We start from the raw sequence: 27,031 nt of genomic DNA, 5'->3' as shown, positions 1-27,031 counted from the left end.
CGTGGTTACTAGGAATGGCTTGTCAAAGTTCGGGGCCCTGAGCACAGGGTCAGACATGAGCATTGCCTTAAGTTGGGTAAAGGCCTTTTGACACTCATCAGTCCATTTAACTGCATTTGGCTGGGTCTTTTTGGTCAGGTCGGTCAGTGGGGCAGCGATTTGGCTGTAGTGTGGTACAAATCGCCTGTAGTATCCGGCCAAGCCTAAGAAGGATTGGACCTGTTTCTTTGACCTTGGGACAGGCCACTTTTGGATAGCATCCACCTTGGCCTGTAGGGGGTTTATGGTTCCTCGACCCACCTGGTGCCCCAGGTAAGTCACTCTGTTTTGGCCTATTTGACACTTTTTGGCCTTAACAGTTAGTCCGGCCTGCCTGATGTGCTCAAAGACCTTTTCCAGGAGTAGCAGGTGTTCGGGCCAGGAGTCGGAAAAAATGGCCACATCATCGAGGTAGGCAACTGCAAATTCTCCCAGTCCAGCTAGTAGACCATCTACCAGCCTCTGGAAGGTGGCGGGTGCATTTCGAAGGCCGAAAGGAAGGACATTGAATTCATACACCCCCGCATGGGTGACGAATGCTAACCTCTCCTTGGCAGGTTCATCTAGCGGTACTTGCCAGTACCCCTTGGTTAAGTCTATTGTAGAGATGAACTGGGCACGTCCCAACTTCTCCAATAGCTCATCGGTGCGTGGCATTGGATAGTTGTCCGGACGAGTTACCGCATTTAGCTTACGGTAGTCCACGCAAAAGCGTATTTCCCCATCTGGTTTGGGTACCAGAACCACTGGAGATGCCCATGCACTGGTAGATGAGCGGATTATACCCATCTGTAGCATGTTCTGGATCTCCCGTTCTATAGCAGCTTGGGCATGAGGAGACACTCGGTAGGGTGGGGTTCTGATTGGGTGAGCATTACCTGTGTCAATGGAGTGGTATGCCCGTTCAGTCAGTCCTGGGGTGGCTGAGAACAATGGGGCGAAGCTAGTGCACAGCTCCTTGATTTGTCGCCGCTGCAGACGTTCCAGGGTGGTTGAGAGGTTTACCTCTTCCACGCCACCGTCTTTTTTTCCGTCGTAGTAGACACCGTCAGGCCACTCAGCATCATCTCCCTGGACTGTAAACTGACAAACCTGTAAGTCTCTGGAATAGAAGGGCTTGAGAGAATTAACATGGTAAACTCTAGGTTTTAGTGAGGAATTGGGAAATGCTATGAGGTAGTTCACAGTTCCCAGGCGCTCTTGGACCATGAATGGCCCTTCCCATGATGCTTCCATCTTATGGGCCTGTTGCGCCTTCAAGACCATAACCTGGTCTCCTACCTTGAAGGAACGTTCTCTGGCATGTCTATCATACCAGGCCTTTTGCTCTTCCTGAGCATTCTTTAGGTTCTCTCTAGCAAGGGCTAAAGAGTGTCGGAGGGTGCTTTGTAGGTTGCTTACAAAGTCCAGAATGTTAGTTCCTGGAGAAGGCGTAAACCCCTCCCATTGCTGCTTCACCAATTGTAATGGTCCCTTAACCTCATGACCATACACAAGTTCAAATGGTGAAAACCCTAAACTGGGATGTGGTACAGCCCTGTAGGCAAACAGCAACTGCTGCAACACTAGGTCCCAACTATTGGAGAATTCGTTGATGAATTTTCGTATCATGGCCCCCAGAGTTCCATTGAACCTTTCCACCAGGCCATTGGTTTGATGGTGGTACGGGGTGGCAACCAAGTGATTCACCCCATGAGTTTCCCACAGTTTTTCCATGGTCCCTGCCAGGAAATTAGACCCTGAATCTGTAAGGATGTCGGAGGGCCAACCTACCCTGGCAAAGATGTCTGTTAGGGCCAGGCACACAGTGTTAGCCCTGGTGTTGCCTAGAGCTACTGCTTCCGGCCAGCGGGTAGCAAAGTCCACTAAAGTCAGTACGTACTGCTTTCCTCTGGGTGTCTTTTTTGGGAAAGGACCCAGAATATCCATAGCTACTCGCTGAAATGGGACCTCAATTATGGGGAGTGGCTGGAGAGGGGCCTTGACTTGGTCTTGAGGCTTTCCCACTCTTTGGCACACCTCACAAGACCGGACATACTTGGCAACGTCCTTGCCCATCCCCTCCCAGTGGAAGGACTTCCCCAACCGGTCCTTGGTTCTGTTCACCCCAGCATGGCCACTGGGATGATCATGGGCTAAGCTTAAAAGCTTCCCCCGGTACTTAGTTGGAACCACCAACTGTTTTTGCGGCTGCCATTCTTCCCAGTGTCCACCAGAAAGAATTTCCTTGTATAAAAGTCCTTGGTCTATAACAAACCGGGATCGATTAGAAGAGCTGAGAGGCGGTGGGGTGCTCCGTGCCGCCGCCCAAGCTTTCTGAAGGCTATCATCTGCTTCCTGCTCAGTCTGGAACTGTTCCCTTGAGGCTGGGGTCACCAGTTCTTCCTCAGACTGTGGACTTGGGCTTGGTCCCACTGGAAGCGATGTAGGTGATGGGGTTGTTTCCGTTGCTGGTGAACTGCTCTCCGCTGGTGCACCTGAGGGTATTTCAGGCTCTGGCTGAGCCTTTTGGGTATGGCTGTCTTTTGCTTCTGCCAGTTCTGGCTCGCTGGCGCCCTCTGGCGTTGAGTTTGAAGATGTGGTTGCACTTGCTGGTGCTGGTTGCTGTTCCAGTTCCGGGCCTGGGACTGGAGGTGTTGTGGCTGTTTCAGTGGTTGGCATGGAATCCGGGTCCACTACCTCTGTCTGGGTCTCTGGTAACACAGATGGGGCCTCTGTGGACGGCTCAGGAACAGGAATGGGTCTGGAAGCTTGCCTGGTTTGGCTACGTGTAACCATTCCCACTCGCTTGGCCCGCTTCACCTGGTTGGCCAAGTCTTCCCCTAGTAGCATGGGGATAGGATAATTGTCATAGACTGCAAAAGTCCACATTCCTGACCAGCCTTTGTACTGGACAGGCAGTTGAGCTGTAGGCAAGTCTACAGCTTGTGACATGAAGGGGTAAATTGTAACTTTGGCCTTTGGGTTGATGAATTTGGGGTCAACGAAGGATTGGTGGATAGCTGACACTTGTGCCCCCGTGTCTCTCCACGCAGTAACCTTCTTTCCGCCCACTCTCAAATTTTCCCTTCGCTCCAAGGGTATTTGAGAGGCATCCGGGCCTGGGGATCTTTGGGGTGATGGTGGTGTAATGAATTGCACTCGCATGGTGTTCTTTGGACAGTTGGCCTTGATATGTCCCAGTTCATTACACTTAAAGCATCTTCCATCTGATGGGTCACTGGGCCGAGGTGAGTTACTGGAGACTGGTGAGGTGGAAGAATAGGGCGTCTGCGGCTTCACTTGGGTTGTATGTGGGGTCTTTGGCTGTCCTCGGTTGTAGGGTTTATGGTCGGTGTGCCCCTTGGGGTATTCGTTCCCCTTGACCGTAGCTTTCTTGCTTTCTGCCAGTTCCATCCATTTGGCTCCAATCTCCCCCGCCTCCGCGAGATTTTTGGATTTTCCATCTTGTATGTACCGTGTTATGTCCTCAGGAACACCATCCAAAAACTGCTCCATTTGTATGAGGAGGTGCAGTTCTTCCAAGGTTTTAACATTGTGTCCTGATATCCAGGCCTCATAATTTTTCCCAACGTAGTAGGCATGTTTGGGAAATGACACATCTGGTTTCCACTTTGGGGTTCTGAAACACCGACGGGCATGATCCGGGGTGATCCCCATTCTGTATCTGGCCTTGGTTTGAAAAAGTTTATAGTCATTCATTTGCTGCTTAGGCATTTCAGCTGCCACCTCTGCTAAAGGTCCACTGAGCTGTGGCCTCAATTCTACCATGTACTGGTCTTCAGGGATGCTGTACCCAAGACAGGCTCTTTCAAAATTTTCCAAGAAGGCCTCGGTGTCGTCACCTGCCTTGTAGGTGGGAAATTTTCTGTGGTGTGGAACCATAATTGGCGATGGGTTGTTAGGATTGGCTGGAGTCTGTTGCTTAGCCTTTTCTAATTCCATGGCCTGTTGGTGGGCTTCCCTCTGGAGTTCTATCTGTCTTTTGTGGGCTGCCTCTTCTTCTTCTTGTTTCCTTCTGTGGGCAACCTCGTCTTCTGCTTGTTTCCTTCGGTGGGCCATCTCTTCTTCTTCTAGTTTTCTTTTGTGTGCTGCCTCTTTGGCTGCCTGTTCTCTTTGGTAGGCTGCCAGTTTGATGCTTTCTTCCTTTTCTTTCAGCTCCACCTCTTTTTGTCTTTTTTCCAGTTGTCGCCTGTGTTCAGCTTCTTTGATTTGTTCTTCAGCCTCCATTTTTGTCTTGGTAGACATGGTTTCTGTTTTCTTGTGTTGGGGTGCCCTCCGGTGTTTATCTTCAGAACTGCAGGTTCTCTGTTGCCTCCTGAAGTCTGCCTAGCAACAGTGCTTATTTCCTTTTCTTCCTCTAGCGTAAACTAGAAAAACCACTTTATTTGCATGTATATAGTGCTGGTATTTGACTCCTAATGGGAGTGCTATTGCATGACAAAAGACCTGTAACAGCTCCTTAATGGCTTCTTGCTTAATATGCAAGCCACAAACTGCCAGAGAGAGCAGAAAAAAAATTCTCTCTGGTTTCTTTGAAAACCAAACCCTCTCTGCTAAAAAGTCCCTAGCAGAGAAAAGAAAAATATAATATTCCTACTGGCTTCTGGATTCTATCTCATCACTGCACACCATGTCATAACTCTAGTCCCAGATTTGGACCTTAGCGTCCAAAATATGGGGGTTAGCATGAAAACCTCCAAGCTTAGTTACCAGCTTGGACCTGGTACTTGCTGCCACCACCCAAAAAATTAGAGTGTTTTGGGGCACTCTGGTCCCCCTGAAAAACCTTCCCTGGGGACCCCAAGACCCAAATCCCTTGAGTCTCACAACAAAGGGAAATAATCCTTTTTCCCTTCCCCCCCTCCAGGTGCTCCTGGAGAGATACACAGACACAAGCTCTGTGAATCCAAACAGAGTGACTACCCCTCTCCTTTCCCAGTCCTGGAAACAAAAGCACTCTCCTCTTCACCCAGAGGGAATGCAAAATCAGGCTAGCAAATCCAACACACACAGATCTCCCCCTGATTTCTTCCTCCCACCAATTCCCTGGTGAGTACAGACTCAATTTCCCTGAAATTTCCCAGAAAAGAAAACTCCAACAGGTCTCAAAAAGAAAGCTTTATATAAAAAAGAAAGAAAAAATACATACAAATGGTCTCTCTGTATTAAGGTGACACATACAGGGTCAGTTGCTTAAAAGAATATTGAATAAACAGCCTTATTCAAAAAGAATACAAATCAAAGCACTCCAGCACTTATATTCATGCAAATACCAAAGAAAAGAAACCATATAACTTACTATCTGATCTCTTTGTCCTTACACTTAGAAACTGAAGATTAGAAAGCAGAAACTACTTCTCCAAAGCTCAGAGAAAGCAGGCAGACAGACAAAAGACTCAGACACAAACTTCCCTCCACCCAGAGTTGAAAAAAATCCGGTTTCCTGATTGGTCCTCTGGTCAGGTGCTTCAGGTGAAAGAGACATTAACCCTTAGCTATCTGTTTATGACAGGTGGATATTCCAATACTTGGATTTACCGAACCTGCATAAAACAGCTTCTTTATTACCTTACTAGTTACTCAGAAGTCCAAACAACACAGTTCCCTTAAAGTGATCCAGCCTCAGGCCTCCATTCAGGTACCCATGACAAATATGATGAAAATTTCTGTAAATCTTATTTCATCATATAAAAGAAAAGGTTCTACCAATCCCAAGGGATCGGACACATTACCTCCCAGGTAACAAATGTTTCAGATCTTGCCTAAATACACACTACAGCCAATTCTTATTAACTAAACTAAAATGTATTAAAAAAAACAAGAGAGAGAGAGTATGGTTAAAAGATCAATATACATACAGATATGAGTTCAATTCATTGAGGTTCAGAATCACAGCAGAGATGGTGAGCTTTGTAGTTGCAAAGAATTCCTTTAGAGTTCAGGTCTTAGGTCATAGTCCAATGTCCAGATCTCACATTCAGGGCGGACCAGCATAACTGGGACCTCAGTCTTGCAACTCAAACTTCCCCTGAAGAAGCTTAAGCAGATCTGAGATGACAGAATCAGGACCCATTTTATACAATTTAATGTCTTTTGATAAGTTGGAATTCCTCAGGGAACAAAAGGTAATTAGGATGATTTTGAAGGAGGTCCATCACCAATACTTAGCTATACGAATTAGCATAAGGTCATTTGCTTGTTCCTCCACCATTCCCAGATTATTTGCTATACATTTCAAGGAGAGAGAAATACAGAGATATCCCATGTTTACAATTCATTTAAATGATAAGATGTTCTTTTGAGCTCTGAACGATCAGAATACAGCATAGACAGGGACTGCCGATTACATTGTGGACCCTACTCATGCATATGTAAATACACAAAACCACAAACATTATCTCCCCAAATGTCTTTTGAGGGTTATTTATTTTACAGGAGGTTTAATCCTTTCTACCCATGCATCACATCCTGTTTCATGCTGATTACCGATACCCAGATGAAACTGCAGAGGCTATTTGAGGATGTGGAAAGGAATTCCCACGAGGGGTCAGGACAGGGCTGGTCAATGCTCCCAGAGGTGTGTTGGGATCTTTAATTGATAGCCTGGGAGTACTAAAATCTCATTCCGTGGGCAAGGGGGTGGGTGTCATGTCAGTGTGTTATCCTCTGTGGTGCAGCGGGGGCAACTCGTTCCCCACCCCCTCACTCCAGGTCCTTGATTGGTGGAAATGTTGATACTACATCGTTGGAAATGGGTCAAGCAGGGGCTTGTTCGAAAACCTGTTCACCCATGGATACAACGGTACCAACCATGACAAATCTAGAACAATTGCACAGATGTATATTTGAGAATGTTTAAAAATCAGCATTTATTAAATTCTACTTTATGCAGGGATGCATTGCTCGCACGTAAAGTAACACTGGACTTTGGTAATCCTCGGGAAGTTAGCCTTGGCATGTAGGAGTGAAAGCATATATTCGTCAGTGTTGTCCCTCTTTAGGCCACCAGCACGAGATGCTTTGTCGCCCTGATCCTCATCTGCGCTGTACTCGCACGTCTCCATACAAAGCAGGCTGCTGGCCAAACTTTTGCAGGGTGATGAGCATCTGGTTGGGCACGTGAGCATTTCATTAGCTGAAGGATTGATCTGGGAGTGCATGGTGTTTCATACATAACTGGTGTGACCAGTTCATCCTCCAAGACCCATCTCTGCCCAATAGGAGAGGGTAGTTCTGGATGCTCTTGATCATCCTGGAGCCATTTCGTTGCTTGATAATTTGCCCACTTGATAGCAGGTATATATGCATCCCTTGTCAGTGGCAGTTTTTCTCCATTTGACTGTTTCTTGGAAGACATCCACCGGTGTAGCTCTGCAAGTGTCATAATGTTGGTAAACTTGGTAAACTTCAAACGGTAAACTTGGCATATGGATGCCTCCGGTGCATTTATCAGTCACTCATCAGTGACTGTCTCAGCCTTTCTGAGCACCTTCCGAGCGAGGAGAGAGTCTTCGGAGGCTGAATCAAATGCCCTTCAGGAAGGTAATTTGGTCTTTCCAGCCAACCTTCCAGTAGTGTCACACCTGGAAGGGCGTGGAAACCTGGCAGTGCAGTGGCTTTGCATGGTCCAAGTGATAGGTCTGAGGGATATACAGTGAGTCTGTTTCCCAGTAGCAGGCAGAGAAACAGAATCTTGTAGACATCTTGGGTAGCGTCTCACAGAGAGCACTAGAATGTCTGTCTTGTGCAGAAATCCAGAGTTTAGTAGCACCTTTGTCTGTGGCATCAATGGCATGCAAGATAATTATAGTGTCACCTCCTCTTGGGAACTAGGAAGGAATTCCATCAATCAGTGTGAGGCAGCAGCTTCATTACGTCATGGGGCCACAAAACTCTTTGAGCAATTCTTTGCATGCTGGAGCATTTTTCCTGCAAAGATTTGCAGCTAACACGTCCTTCATTCGAGTATGAGACACTGGAGATCTTTGTGGAATCAATGATTTTTGTGCAGAACAGGAGCAATGCTATGGAATCTCTTTTTGGTAATATTATTCATTGATTCCTCTCCATAAATGTCAAACATGAGGCAGACTTTGTCATAGGTCCCGTAGTCTCTCCGTAGCCTCATAATGAAGTGTTCAGCCGAATCTTGGCAGGTGTTAAGTTTCTAGTTTGTCGAGAGATTCTACCTCGGCCATACCCTCTATGATTGCTACACTGAAAGGCCTCTGCTGGCATAAGGTACCGGTCATATTGTTAGTAACCGTTGGCTTGGAAAGACCACGCAAGGTGTGCATTAGGACACGTACTGTAGGACAAAATGCTTCTCTGTAAAAATGTAACAGCTGGAAACAGTTTTCATATTACTGTTGACATCAGCACTTCTGCTTTTGCAGCTCTTGTGCTGCAATTCATCTCTGCATCCAGCATTGCTCAAAACGATGTCCACATCCTGCAGTTCATCTTCAGTAAATGCTTTGAGTTGTTTGGCTAAGCCGCTGTTCCTCTTCAGTCCTGTTCAAAGCACATTTCTTTGTACTGAGCCCCTACATAGGCCATCGTCACCACTGCTTTCCCATCCAGTAGAAGCTCTGCAAGGCGATTTACAGACTCCAGCTAAGTTGCAGTTTTCAGTAGTAAATTCAGTAGTTGTTTCTGATTATTTTTTTTTTTTACCTTTTGATGCAACAGATTACAAACATTCTTGGTACAGAACTCAATGTGATCTGCAATGTTATATGCATGGGTGTCTTTTAGGTCAATGCACCTACTTGATTTTACTTTCTGTTCATTGATTTTGCTAAGAGTGACTGCTTCGTATAGTTTCTCACCTGTCTCACATGTTGAAACTGTGCTTAATGGATACTTTTTGGCTTCTGGCTTACTGCAGAAGAAGCAGGTGTTCTTCTTGAAACACATGTGGTGGGACCTAATATAAGGCGCGTCTTGCCCATAGCTGGCCTTTGTCTCAATGTCTTCAACCTTTTCTTGATGCTTGATGTACTTCGTCGCCAAGCTGGCCAAGTTCAGTTTATGGGTGCATCTAAAGTGACACAGAGCATTGTGTTTAGCCAGATTCTCCACTGTGGTATTTGCCAAAGATTCAGCTACTAGTCAGTAACTCTGCCCACATATCTACACCAGCGACACCATCACAGGACCTAACCAGATCAGCCACACCATCCCCGGTTCATTCACCTGCACGTCTACCAATGTAATATACGCCATCATAGGCCAGCAATGCCCCTCTGCTATGTACATCGGCCAAACTGGACAGTCGCTACGGAAAAGGATAAATGAATACAAATCAGATAATAGGAATGGCAATATACAAAAACCTGTAGGAGAACACTTCATCCTCCCTGGCCACACAATAGCAGATCTTAAGGTGGCCATCCTGCAGCAAAAAAACTTCAGGACCAGACTTCAAAGAGAAACTGCTGAGCTTCAGTTCATCTGCAAATTTGACACCATCAGCTCAGGATTAAACAAAGACTGTGAATGGCTTGCCAACTACAAAACCAGTTTCTCCTCCCTTGGTTTTCACACCTCAACTGCTAGAACAGGGCCTCATCCTCCCTGATTGAACTAACCTCGTTTTATCTCAAGCTTGCTTCTTGCTTGCATATATATACCTGCCCCTGGAAATTTCCACTACATGCATCTGACGAAGTGGGTATTCACCCACAAAAGCTCATGCTCCAAAACGTCTGTTAGTCTATAAGGTGCCACAGGATTCTTTGCTGCTTTTACAGATCCAGACTAACACGGCCACCCCTCTGATACTGTTCTGTTCATTCCCTGTGAAGCACCTGGCATTTCTAACTGTCAGAAAACAGGATACTGAGCTAGATGGACTTTTGGTCTGATCCAGTATGGCCGCTTTTATGTTCTTATGAAATGAGAGCTATTTACAAGGTTAAAGCAGGTAAACATAGATACACAAATGAGTTCCAATCTTAAGTTTCAAAAAGTAATAGAAGCTTCTAGGACAAACAAGCTCTGTATGTCCTTTAGGGCTAACCCAGACCAAGCACTGGGGATCTTTTGCTTATGCTTAGTAATCCTTGGCCTTTGGGGTATGTCTACACAGGGATCAAAAGCCCACAGCGGGCCCAGGTCAGATGACTTGGGCTTGCAGGGCTCAGATTCTGGGGCTGAAAGATTGCTGTACAGGCAGACTCAGCCTGGAGACCAAGTTCTAGGACACTGCAAGGGTGGAGGTCCCAGAGCTTGGGTTCCAGCCTGAGCCTGAACATCTTCACAGCAATTTTTAGCCCTGCAGCCCGAGCCCTGTGAACTGAGTCAGCTGACCTAGCCCAGTTATGGCCATGCCGCAGGTCTTTTGTCCCTGTGTCGACAGACCCTGAGAATCCAAGAAGCATAAAAGACGCAGTTCCTCCTTGCTGGGACTTTTTATTTCGTCCCCCTTTCTACTTTGAGTTGCAAATTCAGCTCTTGGGAGGAACTGACTTGCATGTCTCCTCTTTGCTGTCTGCTTTCCATCCCCACATCCCGTAAAGTCTTTTGTCCTCTGATGTGCCACAACAGTTAGGTGTCACTGGGCCTTCTCTGTGGGGCAGGAGATAACACCTCCTGCTGGAGACTGATATTTCACACTAATTAGTGTCTCTTTCCTTTCTGGTGACTTACAGATACTTTCAATGCAAATGTTTGAGTATTACCTTACATTAGGGGATATGGATATTATAAATGAGATTAATGCAGGCAGCCGTTTACAAGCCTTCAATAAAGTCTAATCACTAAGCACATTTTTATAACTTTAATACCTATTTTAACAATACTAACCTACAGGGGAGCCAGACTAATTCCACCTGTGTGTTTGTCAGCGTTCAGCTGTAGACATGGGGCCTCTGGATGAGTTTTCCCCGGCCTGCCAGGATCACGCTCATTACAACTCTTGTGACATCATATACACATGCATCTGACGAAGTGGGTATTCACCCACGAAAGCTCATGCTCCAATACGTCTGTTAGTCTATAAGGTGCCACAGGATTCTTTGCTGCATATACAAAGCTGGTAATCAATACACTGAACGGCTTTTTTTGTGTGCTGATGATGGCAAATCAACTTTAGGCACTCTTTCCATTTATAGTAATCTGTACCATTAAAAAAAATTAAGCCAGCATCATGTTCGGAGCATTAACTGGTAACACAATACTGTCAGGTGAGGGCTGTGGTTTAGCTTTGGGAGGGCTGCAGGTTTGACATGCCTGTATTAAGGTATAATTTTTAAAACCCTTGATTTAAAAAAAAAAGAACGAGGAGTACTTGTGGCACCTTAGAGACTAGCACATTTATTTAAGCATAAGCTTTCGTGGGCTAAAACCCACTTCATCGGATGCATGCAGTGGAAAATACAGTAGGAAGATATATATACCCACACATATGTCTGTAAGCCCCTCAACCTGAAGCAAATACTCACCAGCAACCACACACCACACAACAAAAACACTAACCCAGGAACCTATCCTTGCAACAAAGCCCGATGCCAACTCTGTCCACATATCTATTCAAGGGACACCATCATAGGACCTAATCACATCAGCCATGCCATCAGGGGCTGGTTCACCTGTACAACTACCAACGTGATATATGCCATCATGTGCCAGCAATGCTCCTCTGCCATGTACACTGGCCAAACCGGACAGTCTCTATGCAAAAGAATAAATGGACACAAATCAGACATCAAGAATTATATCATTCAAAAACCAATTGGAGAACGCTTCAACCTCCCTGGTCACTCAATAACAGACCTAAAAGTGGCAATAGTACAACCAAAAAACTTCAAAAAAAGACTCCAACAAGAAACTGCTGAATTGGAATTCATTGGAATTTACAAACTAGACACCATTAAATTAGGCTTGAATAAAGACTGGGAGGGAATGGGTCATTACACAAAGTAGAAGTATTCCCCCTACTGTTACTCACACCTTCTTGTCAATTGTTGGAAATGGGCCATCCTGATTGTCACTACAAAAGTTTTTTTTCCTCCTGCTGACAATAGCCCACCTTAACTGATTACTTTTGTTAGAGTTGGTGTGGCAACACTCGTTTTTTCATGTTCTCTGTGTGTATATATTTATATCTATATCGATATAGATATAGCTATCTTCCTACTGTATTTTCCACTGTATGCATCCGAAGAAGTGGGTTTTAGCCCACAAAAGCTTATGCTTAAATAAATTTGTTAGTCTCTAACGTTCCACAAGGACTCCTCGTTCTTTTTGCTGATACAGACTAACACGGCTACCACTCTGAAACTTGATTTTTAAACATTTTCTTCGATGTATAGTTGCATAATTTCTGTAGGTTTGTCATGTTTGGTGGGAGAAAGGGCTTTCCAATGATCCCCAACTTGACCCATTTCCAGTGACAGTGCATTATAAAAATTTCCCCTAACCTGGCAACCTGGAGCTGAGAATAGGGGCAGGGTGGGCGGCGAGCGCCCTGGCCTCGCCACAGCAGATGACACTGAAATTATGATTCTGTAGATTTTTGCTAATCAACTGACACTACCCTTCCTTCCTATCGTTAACTTGCTCAGGGAATTAAACTTGCTGCCATGACATGATCGCCAATAGTCAGGACCTTGGGTTATAAACAAAAGATTCTACCTCTAGCAACACAGCGCCCCCTAGACATGCTCTGGGGTATTCATTGGCTTGAAAAGGCTGCTCGATACTCTCCCCTCCAGGTTCGGACCATGCCAAGCTTGTGAAATCTGACAGAATTGCCAGCTCTGCCTGGCCTCTTCTGCTGCAAGAGAGACAGCGTTTTCCACCAATGGCCCAGCCACCTTTTTCAGTCAGCCTGTAAAGAACCTCAGCGCTGACCTCTCTTGGTGAGCGGCACAAGCCAGGCAGCACAGTTACGGCAGGGGGCAGGAGATGAGAGAGCCAGGTTCCACTTGTTCTATCACCTGAGAGGCCAAGCCCCCACAGCTGCTGCTGATGTGGATGGGAGCAGCAGGTGCCTTGCTCCCCTTACTTTCTCTTCCCTCTGTAACAGTAGAGCTAATAAGTCTCACACCCTGCCCGGGGGGGAAGGAATTAACTCACAAATGACTGGAAATCATTTTGGGAAAAGACCTTCTCCTGAGTCATGCCAAGTATTGCCAAAATGCTTAAAGAATCTTGTAAATGTCTGTGAGTGCCAACATCCTGGCTGGGTTTTTCAGAACTGCTGAAGGGTTATACAGGTGGTCAGTCTGATGATTGCAACGATCCCTTTTGGTCCTGGAATCCATAAACGTGAATTCCCTTTAAAGGCACCACTTCTTTGCTCCTTGCCTTTATGAATATTACCCTGCCCCTACCATGACCTGGAAGTGGAGCTTTCACGCCGGGTGGAGGCTCAGCCAAAGTGTGCAGCATGTGAACGCACAGGGCTTTCAAAACCACTGTGAGCCAGAAGCACAACTCCCCAGCTTCCCTTTCTGCAACTCAGGAAAGTCTCCCCCGTGTCTGGCCATGCTATTGACACTGGACCAGGAATCACAGAATGACAGAATCATAGAATATTAGGGTTGGAAGGGACCTCAGGAGGTCATCTAGTCCAACCCCCTGCTCAAAGCAGGACCAATTCCCAACTAAATCATCCCAGCCAGGGCTTTGTCAAGCCGGGCCTTAAAAACCTCTAAGGAAGGAAATTCCACCATCTCCCTAGGTAACCCATTCCAGTGCTTCACCATCCTCCTAGTGAAATAGTGTTTCCTAATATCCAACCTAGACCTTCCTGTCATAAACAGATAGCTAAGGGTTAACGTCTCTTTCACCTGGAAAGAAGTAATCTGAAACATCTGACCAGAGGACCAATCAGGAAACCAAATTTTTTCAGGTCTGGGTGGAGGGAAGTTTGTGTCTGAGTCTTTGTCTTGAATCTCCCTCTCGGCTATGGGAAGGATTTCTCTATTTCCTGCTTTCTAATCTTCTGTTTCCAAGTTGTGAGTACAGAGATCATAATACAATAGGGGTTATTGTTTTTTTCTTTTGTATTTACATGGTATTGCTGGAATGTGTTAAATTGTATTCTTTTGAATAAGGCTGTTATTCATATTTCTTTTAAGCAATTGACCCTGTATTTGTCACCTTAATACAGAGAGACCATTTTTATGTACTTTTTCTTTCTTTTTATATAAAGCTTTCTTTTTAAGACCTGTTGGAGTTTTTCTTTAGTGGGGGAAATCCAGGGAATTGAGTCTGTGCTCATCAGGGAACTGGTGGGAGGAAGAAGTCGGGGGAAATCTGTGTGTGTTAGATTTACTAGCCTGACTTTGCATTCCCTCTGGGTGAGAGGGGAAGAGAGATTAGCTCTCGGTACTTCTGTTTTCCAAGGCTGGAAATGGGGAGGGTGGAATCCCTCTGTTTAGATTCACGGAGTTTGCTTCTGTGCATCTCTCCAGGAACACCTGGAGGGGGGAAGGGAAAAGGTTTATTTCCCTTTGTTGTGAGACTCAAGGGATTTGGGTCTTGGGGTCCCCAGGGAAGGTTTGGGGGGACCAGAGTGCCCCAAAACACTATAATTTTTTGGGTGGTGGCAGCTTTACCAGGTCCAAGCTGGTAACTAAGCTTGGAGGTTTTCATGCTAACCCCCATATTTTGGACGCTAAGGTCCAAATCTGGGACTAGGTTTATGACACTTCCCCACTGTAACTTGAGACTGTTGCTCCTTGTTCTGTCAACTGCCACCACTGAGAACAGCCGAGCTCCATTCTCTTTGGAGCCCTGCTTCAGATAGTTGAAGGCTCCTATCAAATCCCCCCTCCCTCTTCTCTTCTGCAGATTAAATAACCCCAGTTCCCTCACCCTCTCCTCGTAAGTCATGTGCCCAGGCCCCCAATCATTTTCATTGCCCTCCACTGGACTCTCTCCAGGAAAACAATGACTCTAACAAAAAGAGCAATGCTTTATACTGTTGCGATTCCCCTTTTGAGGTCTTTTCATGCACAACACGTCCTCCATATACAAAGTGATTTTACTCTTTGGGATGAGAGGCAGGGATTAGAAGGTCACATCTGCATCACTGGAGTGTTCCTGAGAGCATAAAACTGGAATGTTTCCTAGCACGCCACGGAGAAGCATTGTCTAACCCCCTCCTCTGCATTCACAGCGAAGAGGTGAAAGAACAGGCAGTGAGGGATGATGCTGCACTACAAGGGTAAGGCACAGCAGAGCCAAAAGTGAGCCATCCGCGCTGCTCTTGACCCATGTGCACGCTAGGCCAATCTGCCCTAAAATCTACACCCTTCGCTTGTGCTATTTGCAGTTGACCACTCGCCGGTGGTGCAGATGGCACTGGGAAGTGGTGTGCACAAGCAAACCAGGCAGGAGTGACGGCACTTCCCTGCTGAATGGGTGAAATGGCCCATAGCCACAAGGGACAGCTAGTCTCGTTGTGCATCATGTGTTATTTTTAAAAAATCCTCCTTGGAAACAGCTTTATTTCCTAGTACATTTAAAAATCACAATGGGAAGTGACACTGGTTGAAAAGCAAACTCTGCGTGCGTTCGACTAAAACCTGCCCTACTGCTGGGTTGCGTCTGTGAAGTCTTTCAGTGGTTGAAAGAGTCTATTTTCCCTGCCTCCCAACAAAGGGTCATATGCTCAGCAATTGTAACTCCACTGAACTGAGCGGAGCAGGGCTAATTTTTGATCAGCTGAGGATCTAGCCTAACGTCTTCACTGCTGTTTTATCTCTGTCCCTAAAATCAAAGTTGTTGCAGGACTTGCAGGGATTTAAAAAACAAGCCCTCTTATGCCATTCCCCGGGGTTATTGGTGTCCGCATGCCCTTTTCGAACAGGAAAAGCATGCCCATGCACCTCGCAAGTGTCACCGAATGTGTATTGGCAGCAAAATTGAAGATCGTAGAATCATAGAATATCAGGGTTTGAAGAGACCTCAGGAGGTATCTAGTCCAACCCCCTGCTCAAAGCAGGACCAACACCAACTAAATCATCCCAGCCAAAGCTTTGTCAAGCTAGGCCTTAAAAACCTCTAAGGATGGAGATTCCACCACCTCCCTAGGTAACCCATTCCAGTGCTTCACCACCCTTCTAGTGAAATAGTGTTTCCTAATAACCAACCTAGACCTCCCCCACTGCAACTTGAGATGATTGCTCCTCGTTCTGTCATCTGCCACCACTGAGAACAGTCGAGCTCCATCCTCTTTGGAACCTCCCTTCAGGTAGTTGAAGGCTGCTATCAAATCCCCACTCCCTCTTCTCTTCTGCAGATTAAATAAACCCAGTTCCCTCAGCCTCTCCTCGTAAGTCATGTGCCCCAGCCCCCTAATCATTTTCGTTGCCCTCCACTGGACTCTCTTCAATTTGTCCACATCCCTTCTGTAGTGGGGTAACCAAACCTGGACAAAATACTCCAGGTGTGGCCTGACCGGTGCTGAATAGACCCAAAGCTTAGATCTGGACTGCAAATGTTTGTGGGTCAGTGCATGTTAATGTTTATCAAATCAGGTTAAGGGGTTGAAAGTGAGAACCAAATAGTGAGCGTGTGTTCTTGGAAAGATGTTATGACTTGTTTACGTGACTTTTACCCTGCTTGACTTTTCCTTGAAGGACATCAAGCCTGTTCTTCCCTGTGTATTTGTAGGAGGAGGTTTCCTTAGAGCAGCAAAAGAGCTTTCTCTGCCCCTCGGTGAAAGGGGAGAGATGTTGGAATCCCAATCTTGAAGTCCTAGCGTGCGGGGGAGAGGGAGGAGGAAAGGCAGCAGCAGGCATTGTGTTGCAGTGGTCAAAGCCTTGGGGAGATCTCAGCGATCACAACTCTCCTGAGACTGAGGCTGGTGCTGGGCCCCATTGGGCATGGCTGCTCGAAGATCACAACCATGCAAGTAGCAGAGGCCACAGCCCAACAAGTGACTGAATCAAAATAAAAGACATTATTTGGTGATAACACCTAGCTCTTATCTAACACTTTTCACCAGGAGATATCAAAGTGCTGTAGAGAAAAGGTCAGTCTCACTATCCCCACTTTCCAGAGGAGGAAGCTGAGTCACAGAAAGGAGAGGTGACGTGCCCAACATTACCCAGCAGGTCAGTGGCAGAGTGGGGAACAGAACGCAGGTTTCCTGAGTTCCAGCCCAGTGCTCTAGACACTAGCTCACACTGCCTCCCCAAGAATTTTTTGTTCTTGGCTCCAGGATTGTGGCCCTGTGGCGGAGTGGGAATTTTTCATAATATTTTGGATGAGTATTGTGTGCCTCAGATTCCCCTATGAGCTGCATGGTTAACTAGGTGTGTGTGGGCAGGATTGTTTACTCATTGCAGAGATACAGGTGTGACTGACGCCTGGCTATCTGGGATCCAGGCGCATGGAGAGTCCCAGAAGATAATTGTCTGGACATTTGGAACCCTAGCAATGGATGACTGTGGATAGCATACCCTCTGCAGGAAGCCAGTCGATTGTGACTAGCTGGAGAACAAAGGGCTAGGAGGAGGGTCAGGTGGAGTGGTTAAGTGTGGGCTGCTGAAAGCAGGGAAGCTTCTGAACAGGAATTAAGAAAGGTTCAGAGGAGAGCTCTGGGATCTGATCTAACCCAGATGGACTATGCTGTAACTTTCTGTTCTCTGTGTTAATCAAGGGCTTTCTGCACTGTGTTCCAGACACCTTCTGCTTTTACAATGCTGGCTAAGAGTCACTCCATACTAAGGAAATTTGGGGGTGGAGGTGGGGGAATTGCTCCCTTTGGGTGTGTAAGTCTCTCTCCGGGGTTCAATGCAGGTGGACTTGCTGTAGGGAGCTCACAGCGTGAAGCAGGGGTGCTGAAGACTCTGATGTTCACTCCCAGGAAGCAGTGAAACCAAGGTGCTTACCCCAGTGAGACTGTGACCCTAAGGGGGCTGACACACTGAAGAGTTCTCCCAGGGACTGTTCCAGAGCCGTATGAGAGCACTGGACCGGTGGATCCATGACAGGCCCTTCCCTCTAGCTCACCAGCAAAGACCACCCCAAGCTCCTTCCAGATGGGGCTGTCACGTGGGGAAGTCCCACGCTGGAGGGTCAGGGATCCCATCCTAGGGAAAAAAAGTAGAAAGGGAAAGGATCAGGTTGACGGGGCTGATCCATCCCTTCTCGAATCCCAGTGCGGAGGGTGCAGCCCTATGGCTTGTACCTGGCCTCCTGGTGGGAGTCTGTTTGTGGGAGGCCTGGCCTGTGACGGACTGTTTGGGGCCTAAGTGCGGGATGCCGCAGGGAGGGCAGCCACCCTCCTGCTTACCGCATTGGCCATGCCATGGGCAGAGGGATTCAGTGAAAACGCAGGCCCTGCTAGCAGCACCAACATACAGAAATAAAAACTCCGGTGGCATGAGAAATTACTGCCCTGCCCACGCGTGAGGCACTCCCCGGTGAGAAAGCAGCGTGGGTAGCCTTGGGCAGCCCAGTAACAAAGCAGCCGGCCTAGCCCAGAGCACCAGGCCAAGGCAGGGGAGAGGCGGCACCCATGGGACGGACGACGCCAGGGTGCTGGGCACAGCTGAGGGAGTCTCCCAAGGCAAGTGGAGGAGCAATCCCGCCCTGGCCCCCCGGGGGGGCTGTCAGATCCCTGAGCAGGGCTCCCAGAGGCAGGCTGCACTGGCAACCTGGGGGTGGGGGGGCCTTGCAATGACACACCAGGCTGATGTGACTGTGCAGCCAATGGGGGGGGGTCAAGGGCCCTACAGCAGCACAGGGGTCTAATGGGGGAGGGGAACCTATGACGCGAGCAGACCCTTCCCTAGCACGAGGGCCTGGGCCCCACCCCCTGGGCCGCGACCCTACAATAACAATCCCCAGGCACTGAGGGAAACGGGTGTCGCGAAGCCGCCGCTGCCGTAAAGCGTGGGCGGAGCCGCAAAGCGTCCCCGGCGGAGGGAGGCGGCGCAGTAAGATGGCGGCGGGGCAGCAGCCCGGGGAAGGAGGATCTCGGCCTGAGCGGGCCCGGGGCCGCTGAGAGTAGGGTCCGTCCGCGTCCCCCGGAGCCGCGGCCTGAGCGGGCCCGGGTCCCTCGGTTCGGCCCGGCCCGGCCCCCTCCTCCTCCCGGGACAGATCCCGACCCGGCCCCTTCCCGGGACAGGCCCCGGCCCCGCTCCCCTCCCCCTCCTGGGACAGGCCCCGCTCCCCTCCCCCTCCTGGGACAGGCCCCAGCCCCGCTCCCCTCCCCCTCCTGGGACAGGCCCCGCTCCCCTCCCCCAACCCTCAGCCAGGCCCCAGCCCCGCTCCCCTCCCCCTCCTGGGACAGGCCCCGCTCCTGTAGGCTGAACCCGCTCCTCCCTCAGCCCGGCCCCGCTCCCCCCCCTCCCCTCCCCCAACCCTCAGCCAGGCCCCGCTCCGCTCCCCCTCCCGGGACAGGCCCTGCTCCTGTAGGCTGAACCCGCTTCTCACTCAGCCAGGACCCGGCCCCGCTCCGCTTCCCTTCCCGGGACAGATCCCAGCCCCACTCCGCTCCCCTCCGCTCCCCTAGCCCGAACCTGCTCCACTCCCGGCCTGGCCCTGGCCCCGTTCCGCCCGGGACACGCCCCACTCCCCTCCCTCCGCCTCCCTCCCTCTCTCGTACAGGCCCCGGCCCCGCTGGGACGGTCCCAGGCCTCCCTTACCCCCTGTTCGGGCCCCTCCTCTGTGCTTAGGGGGTTGCTCCTGGACCTTCCACGCTCTGGCTCGGGTGCCTCCTGACCCAACCTGCACCTGGCCATGCTCCTGCTCCCTCCCGGCTACCTGATGGTTCAGCCCTGCAGAGAGCAGCTAACCCTGGCTGTTCCTCCAGCTTTAGCTTTAACGGTGTCGGGTGGGCATGTGTGGGAAACTCATGAGCTGTATTTAGGGGGCAGGGAGCAGGTGTCTTTTCTGGGGTTCACCCAGAGTGACCATCTCGGGCCCTTTATGTGGGCCCTCGACGACACACACACTAGGCTGGCATGGAAGACTTTTGCTGCATTTAATCTTTAATTGAAACAAAAACGTACTTGGCAGGGGGGAATGGGGTGGTTGAAGTTGGTATGAGCTATCTTTAGTTCAGAGTAGTAGGTGCAAAAGGGTGAGATCCATTATGCATGGCACTTCTTGAATTTAAACTGTTATCTTTTTTTTCAGTCTTTCAGCAAATCTACAGAGCCAGTTTCCCAGGTGCTGCTGGGTCTGTGTGGTGGATAGAAGTAGAAAAGGTGAGTGCCTCTAAAACTGTCTTGTGTTCAGCCTAATGTGGCCCAGCCTGGGGCCAGCAACTTTTCTTTTCCTTTGGCTTTTTTGTTTTGTTTGGGTTTTTGGGGGTGTTTTTTTCTTTTTTGGACAGGTGATTTAAATATTAGGGACTTGTTGTTGTTTTTTTTTTTCCTAAGGTGAGTGACTAGTTATACCTGGGCTAGTGAGCTGCTGCTCATATGCTTGAAACCATGTTCTCTAGTAGTTAAAGCAGCACATTGGGAATCGGGACTCCTGGGTTTTGTTTCCTTTTCTGCCACCGACTCTTTGTAAGAACGCAGGAATTGCCATACAGGCTTTGCCAATGGGCAGGTTAGTTTAGTATCCTGTTTCCAGCGTCGCCTGTAATAGATACTTTAGAGAAAGGTGCAAGAAACCCTTTAAAGGGCAATCTGGAAGAAATCACCAATGGACAGGTTATACCATAACCCCAGGACCTTGGCTTATGATCTGCATGCATATATATATATATAATATATTCCTTATCCCATGTAATGTAACTGGATGTTCTTATTATCCATGTAAGTGTTTAATCCTATTAATAATCTTACTAAACTTTTGTTCTCAGTGATTTCTTGAGGCAGTGAGTTTCACATGTTAGTTGTGCTGTTTGTTTTTTGGTTTTAAACATGTTGCCTTTTATCAGAATCGGATATCCCTGTCTTGAAGTGACTCTAAAAATGGGAAATAGGATTACCTGATCTCCTTCTGTACTGTTTCTGAGTTTGTACCTCTGTTGTCTCTTAATTATCTTCCATAAACCAAGGAGTTGTCAATGTTAGAAAGTTGTATTCCTATAACCATACCAATATAGTTAAATAGATACAATCTCCCTCCAAATGGGCACAGTTATAGCAATAAAGGTACTCATACCAGTATAACTGTTCTTGTATGAGAGAGGGGAGTGGCGCATACCAGTACTGTGTAACTGCATTTATTCTAGGTCTTTTACCTGAATAACTAGCTTAAAAAAAATCACATCCCTAAGTGACATAGGTATACCTATCTTAGAACCTCCTGAGATAAGGTGGACAGAAATGAGCACAGTAATCGAGGTGAAGGGGTCCTATTGACTTCTGAATAGCTTTATATTTGCTTTCCTGTTGTTTGTACATCAGAACACTCTAGGGTTATTGTGGTGGTTTTTATTTTTCTTTGACAGTATTGCACATTGAAGTGTCCAAAAATAGTGCCCAAGTCTCTTTCCTGAGTGCTAATTAACTAAGGCCTGGTCTGCACTTGACAGTTTGACCACTCTTGATTTTGATGAGTGGGGTGATTTTTTTTTGTTTGTTTTGTTTTTAACTGAAAACTGTCCATGTGAGCTCTTTTGCAGGTATAGAAGCAATGTATGCAGGTATATTTGTACCTGTATGAGAAAACGAATAGCCACACTGAGGCTATAGCTACTTAGGGCTAGTCTGTGGTGGTGGTGGTGGTGGTGGTGGGGGAGGATTGAGCTAAGATATGCAACTTCAGCTACGCTATTCACGTAGCTGAAGTGAAAGTATCTTAGTTTGATTTACCTGGCCGTCCTCACGGCGACGAGTCGACTGCTGCGGCTCCCCCATCAAAACTGCTTACTCCTCCTGCCTAGGTGGAGTATGAGTGTCGATTCGTGGATCGATTTATCGCATCTCGTCTAGATGTGATAAATCGATCCCCAATAGATCAATTGCTACCTGCCGATCCGACAGGTAGTATAAACGTTCCCGTAGCCTCCTACTGTTGATGCAGTATACGGTGAGTGAAGGAGGCATTATGCTGGTGTAGGAACACCACCTCCCATTAGCTGGGCTGACAGGAACACTCTCTGTTGGCATAGCTTTCGTACACTGGGGGTTTTGTCAGCGTTGCTCTGTCGCTATGGTGTGTCGTCCCTCCGTCCCCGTCCCCCCCCCGCCATGCTGCCTGACCTAGCTATGCTGGTATAAGTTTTAAGTGTAGACCAGGTGTGGGATAAAGCACCTTTTATATTGTGATAACTGTGCTCTCACTAGGGTGTTGAACTGCTTTGACTATACTGGTACTGCTAAAGGGGTACAGGTCTTGTGTGTAGACAACCCATAAGGTGTTTGAATAACTCAAGGATTGTTCTTTCCAGTGTACGCTACCTTGTGTCTGACACTGAATTTCAATGGCCATTTTGCTGCCTGGTTGTGTGATGTCAGGCAAATCATATCTTCTCTTCTTCTGCCAAATGGAGTCAAACGGGGTGGGGGTGAACCTGAATATGAAGGGCTCTGAGTGTCTCTGACAAATGGCGGAGGGAGATCTCGCTCTTGCAGTTCAGCAACATTTGTGAAGCTAGTTGTGTCAAAGCCTCATTGAGTTGAATTGAGTTCCTTGGATATGGCATGTAAAATAATATTATTAATTGACAAGGCCTTTCCATTGTGCTTCAGAACTAGCCTATGTGCAGTAATTTAAAGGTGTCTTGTTTGTGGTAGCTTTGAGGTGCTTTATCTCTAAAAGGAAACCCTTAATTTAATGGGTTATCTCCCCCTTCCCCCCCTTACGATTTTAAAGGAAAAGAGTAGCCAAGGTCTGATTTGTGTGCTCCCAAGAGAGGGTGAATCTGGAAATTAAAGCGTGTGTGTGTCCTGAGTAAAAAACACACACTGCCAGGTTAAAAAAAAAATCATACAGTTTTCTCCATTTAATTGGGATGCACTTAATTGGGAAATCTGCATATTTGGTGTGATCTTCAGGACCTGTTAGCCCCATAGCTTCCCTAGTATAGAGAGAGCCTTCCTAAAAACATGCCCACTGTTGGTACCACTGGTTCTGCTCTCTTGATATTAACTGCATTCAGGGCCCTAAGAGAGGCAGACTTCTGGTGTTTCTAACACCATCTTGATTAGATCTGCTCGTATGATATGCTGTTAAAAATGCTGGCAGTCTGTCTACAGGAGAACCTGGTCCTGCACAGAGCACCATGCAAGAGGACATCTGGGCTCATGCAGTTCTCTCTGCAGGATCATGTCTTAAGGCTTCCAGCGTTGCTAACATTTGGAGATCTTTAGCAAATGTTCCTATTGTAAATAGGATATTACAGTGAATGGCAAAGACTGATGACTAATCAGTACAGGATTGGCATAACCTTTGCTTACCAGTGAGCTCATTTAGCTAGTGCCGCTAGGGTAAGTGGTCTTTACCCAGGTTTTCCGTGGGTATGACTTTCTCTTGAACGTCTGGTTGGTTAATATGGAATATGCCAAATAAAGACGTGTGTTTGGGAGGGGTTAGGGAAAGGAGGAGATTTGCAGCATGGTAGCACATAGGGTCCCCAGTTGTAGATCAGGGTCCCATTGTGCTAGGTGCTGGACAAACACATCAAAAAGGCTTTTTCTGCCTTGAAGCGCTGACAAGCTTAAGTAATGCGTTTTACTGATGTGTCTCAGCACAATAACTCATCTCCAAACCCTTCAGGCTTTTTAGAAAGTCTTCTCACTTAACTGAGATAAGACTCCACTGGGAAGGCTTCACTAAGAGAAGTCTTCTGTAGTTGAGAAACAGAGTCCCCTTGAGTTTATTGGATTGCTTCTTGTGTGTCAGAGGCAACATTTGTTTAGTGGAAGAGGCCCCAAGCTAGTAGTCAGAGGATTTTGTTTCTACTCCCAGTTCTGCCACTGACTTGCTCTGACACTGGGCAAGTCACTTCCCCTCTCTGCATCTCTGGTTCCCCGTCTTACAGATGGTCATAATGATACTCACCCGTCTCTGCAACACACTGACATCTCTGGCTGGAAGGTGCCATGGAGTGCTCTGTTCTTAAAACTGAAAGGATTTCCTCAGCAGCTAAATGTGCTGTCTCCTCTGGGTAGGCAGTGAAACTAAAGTAAACAGCATCCATAGAAGTATTAAGTCTGGTCAATTTCACTGTCAGGTTCTCATGCACCAGGACACTGTAAATCCCCCATCACTCTAAGGCAAGGCTTAAGAGCAATCAAAATATTTTCATTTAAATTAAAATCATGTAAATATCAATTATGTACCCATCCCTCTTATTCTTGAATTATTTTTGTAATACTGAGGGGTGGTGGTGTTTGGAAAGAGAATGAACAGTAGCTGTCTGGCTGGAATGCCATTAGCCAGTGCTGGCCGGTCTCAGAGCTATACCCTAGAAAGGAGTGATGGTGGAGGGGGCAGCTATGGCAGAAAATCAGAGAGCTGGCCAGGGGTAGGGGTTCCAGCCCTGTGGTTTTCATGCTACGTAATTGGGCTTCACATATTGCACACATCTGAAATGTAACTGAGTGCTCAACAGTAGAAGGTGTTTGGAAGGTGGAAGGCCTTTTGGAAGGTGGGGGCCCGGGGCTAGCTGCAGCTATCTACGGAGAGTCCAGAGTGCTGCCTTTTTTGACGTACTCCTAGAGTGGCGTGTTGCGATGAAAGGGTTATTGGGCTGTGTAAGATCTTCATCAAGGTACGTTTTGGGCCTCAACCACCTGACAGCCTCCCTGGCTCTTAAAGGAGTCAGGTTGCCATGCTCCAGTACTTGGGAGAAAATCCTGCTTAAATATAGGAACCTCAAATGAACAAATACAAGGCGGTGAGAGTGTACAAGAGATCCAGTGTATGTAGATACAAAGGATTGTGTTCACAGCAGGGATCTGTCTGCAAAGACCCATGGGGTTTTTGCTGTCTAGTAAAGCAGACTGAAATCAGGATGACCCTGAAGGTTGGGAGTCTTCAGTAGACCAGTGAAATGCCTGACATTTTTCATACAGCTGCTGTATCTCCACAGCCATTGTGCCTGTGCTGCTTAGTCCAAATGTGGCTGCGATACTGTATGTTCTGGCAAAGCTGGTCCATTAGTGTGTTTATAGCTACAGATCCATTATAATAATGGATTGTTCAGTAACTAAGGAGCTATAAATATCAATTCAACACTCTTAATATGGGCTGGTGTGCAGTATTTTAATCATGTTATTGGACTTTGTATTGCGTACCACTGAAGTGGAATTGAGTGTTTGCCTCCACCTTGCAAATGACGATTGTCAGGGGCTAACTGGCTTTCTACTGATGAACACTACTAGATTGTAGACTTCTGAAGCATTCAAGTATGTCTGATATAAAACAGAACGCACACGAACTTGCACGCAATGTTGTTTGATTTGAGCTAGGAATCTGTCTTCTGGAAAGAACTTGCAAAGTGCCTTGCATCCTGTTGGCTTCTCAGTTTTAAAAATATCGGGTAGATGTTGTTCATAGCAGTACTGGGGCCTTGGCCTCACAACTTCCATTCTAGTTAATGGCGATTGTGGCTAATGCCCCCTCGCTACTTCAAAAATCTCAACCATCACCTTTTGATGAGGTGATCTCAAGGTGCTTAAGCTCCACTCAAGGAGCTAGACATCATCCCTGTTTGACACCTGGGGCGCTCAGGGCACAGGGCTGGAGGTGACTGTAGCAGAGCTGGGAATAGAATCTGGTTCTCAACTCCCATTCTTGTGCCTTAAGCACAAGACTAACTTTCCTCTCCACTATCCATTTATTAGCATTGGGTAACATGGAAACCCCTCTTTCAGTGGGCATAGCAATATTCCATCTGCAGGGGGTAAGTGCAGGATGTGGGGAATCCTCAAGTGTAAGTTTAGGGTGAATCCATAAACACTTGGCCTAGATCTCCTAGAAGCTGTCCGATGGTAATGGCTCACTCGCTGGGAGCTGGGCTGGAATTGAGGGCATTCCGGGAGTGAGAGACTCCTGCCCATCTTTAACAAGCAATAGGTTAAAGGAGGAAGGACAATCTCATGGTTAAAGCACAAGCGCTAGATGTTCCACGCTCTGGTTCTGTTACTGACTTTGGGCCATTCCCTTCAGCTCTCTTCTCTGCTTGTGTACAATGGGGCTAATATGCCCCACACAGGGCAGTTGGGGGGCTAAATTCAGTGACCCTTTTAGAGTGCGTACACATCCTTGGGTGGCAGGTAGGGGAGGGTGACTGTTCTTTCACCGAGGGGCTGGTGTGGGAGGGCTGTCTAAAACTTTCCCATGTGTTGCAGCATCATGTGCGTTGTTACCTGCCTCTGTACTTACTGTTCCTTCAGCATCAGAGAGCTGCAAGGGGTGGTACAGTAATGTCTTCTGCACATTGTGGCTTGACCCTTGGCCTCCTTGCGCTGGGAGGCTTGCTGGCTTTGAATATAGTGATCTAGGTATTGTGCTGGGCAGTGCCCCTGGCATTGCTGCCTGGTAGTGGAATCTAGTGTGTGGCGATATATGGAGTACTGGAGCCTGTTGGGGAGATGGCATCTCTCCAGCTTAACATGAAGAGGATCTTGTCTGTAACTAAAATGTAGGTGGTTCAGGTTTAATTGAGGATCCTGGTGTCTGTACATGGGAGCCTAGAGTGTAAGCTCTTTCGGGCAGGAGTTGCATCTTTCTCTGTGGTTGTAGGACACCAATGATTTGATGCTCTGGACACTACTGGAATGCAAATATATAGCAGAGCTACAGAGACAGCGTGCTTAGCTGTGGCAGGTCAGGGAGCAAGTGAGGGTTTTGCCTTAATGACAATTTCCCCCACCTAATTTCTGGTCTAGCCATGTAATGTGCAGGATCCCAAGCTGTTAGAAATGTGTGTGCTGGAGTGAGAGCAGACCAGGAGTTGCTTTCCCTTCTTGTTCCATGAATAGAGAACGAGACTTGTTTGGGATGCTGGGCCCCAAGTGGCCTGCTTGCTCCTTCCTGTCAAGCTGATTTTTAGAGTGTTGCATTGGTGGGTTTCCTAGTGTCCAGCTGATACTCAGCTGGAAGGATCATG

At 47.5% G+C, this 27,031-nt stretch overlaps 1 protein-coding gene across 4 annotated transcripts in view; it reads left to right on the top strand.

Moving 5' to 3' along the window:
- The first annotated feature begins 18,911 nt into the window (after positions 1–18,911).
- Positions 18,912–27,031, top strand: part of DCAF8 (DDB1 and CUL4 associated factor 8) — a 48,054-nt gene continuing 39,934 nt past the window's right edge. For 3 of the 4 annotated variants that reach the window (XM_030542325.1, XM_030542328.1, XM_030542326.1), the window contains exons 1-2: positions 18,915–19,022; positions 20,152–20,222. The gene's annotated coding sequence lies outside the window, so the exon portion shown is untranslated. Of the gene's footprint in view, positions 19,023–20,151; positions 20,223–27,031 lie in introns of all 4 variants that reach the window. The other variant, XM_030542327.1, reaches the window with a different exon arrangement.

This window comes from Gopherus evgoodei, chromosome 24 (assembly GCF_007399415.2).
Source record: "Gopherus evgoodei ecotype Sinaloan lineage chromosome 24, rGopEvg1_v1.p, whole genome shotgun sequence".
Classification (NCBI taxonomy): domain Eukaryota; kingdom Metazoa; phylum Chordata; order Testudines; family Testudinidae; genus Gopherus; species Gopherus evgoodei.
This window is presented reverse-complemented; position numbering and strand designations above follow the sequence as displayed.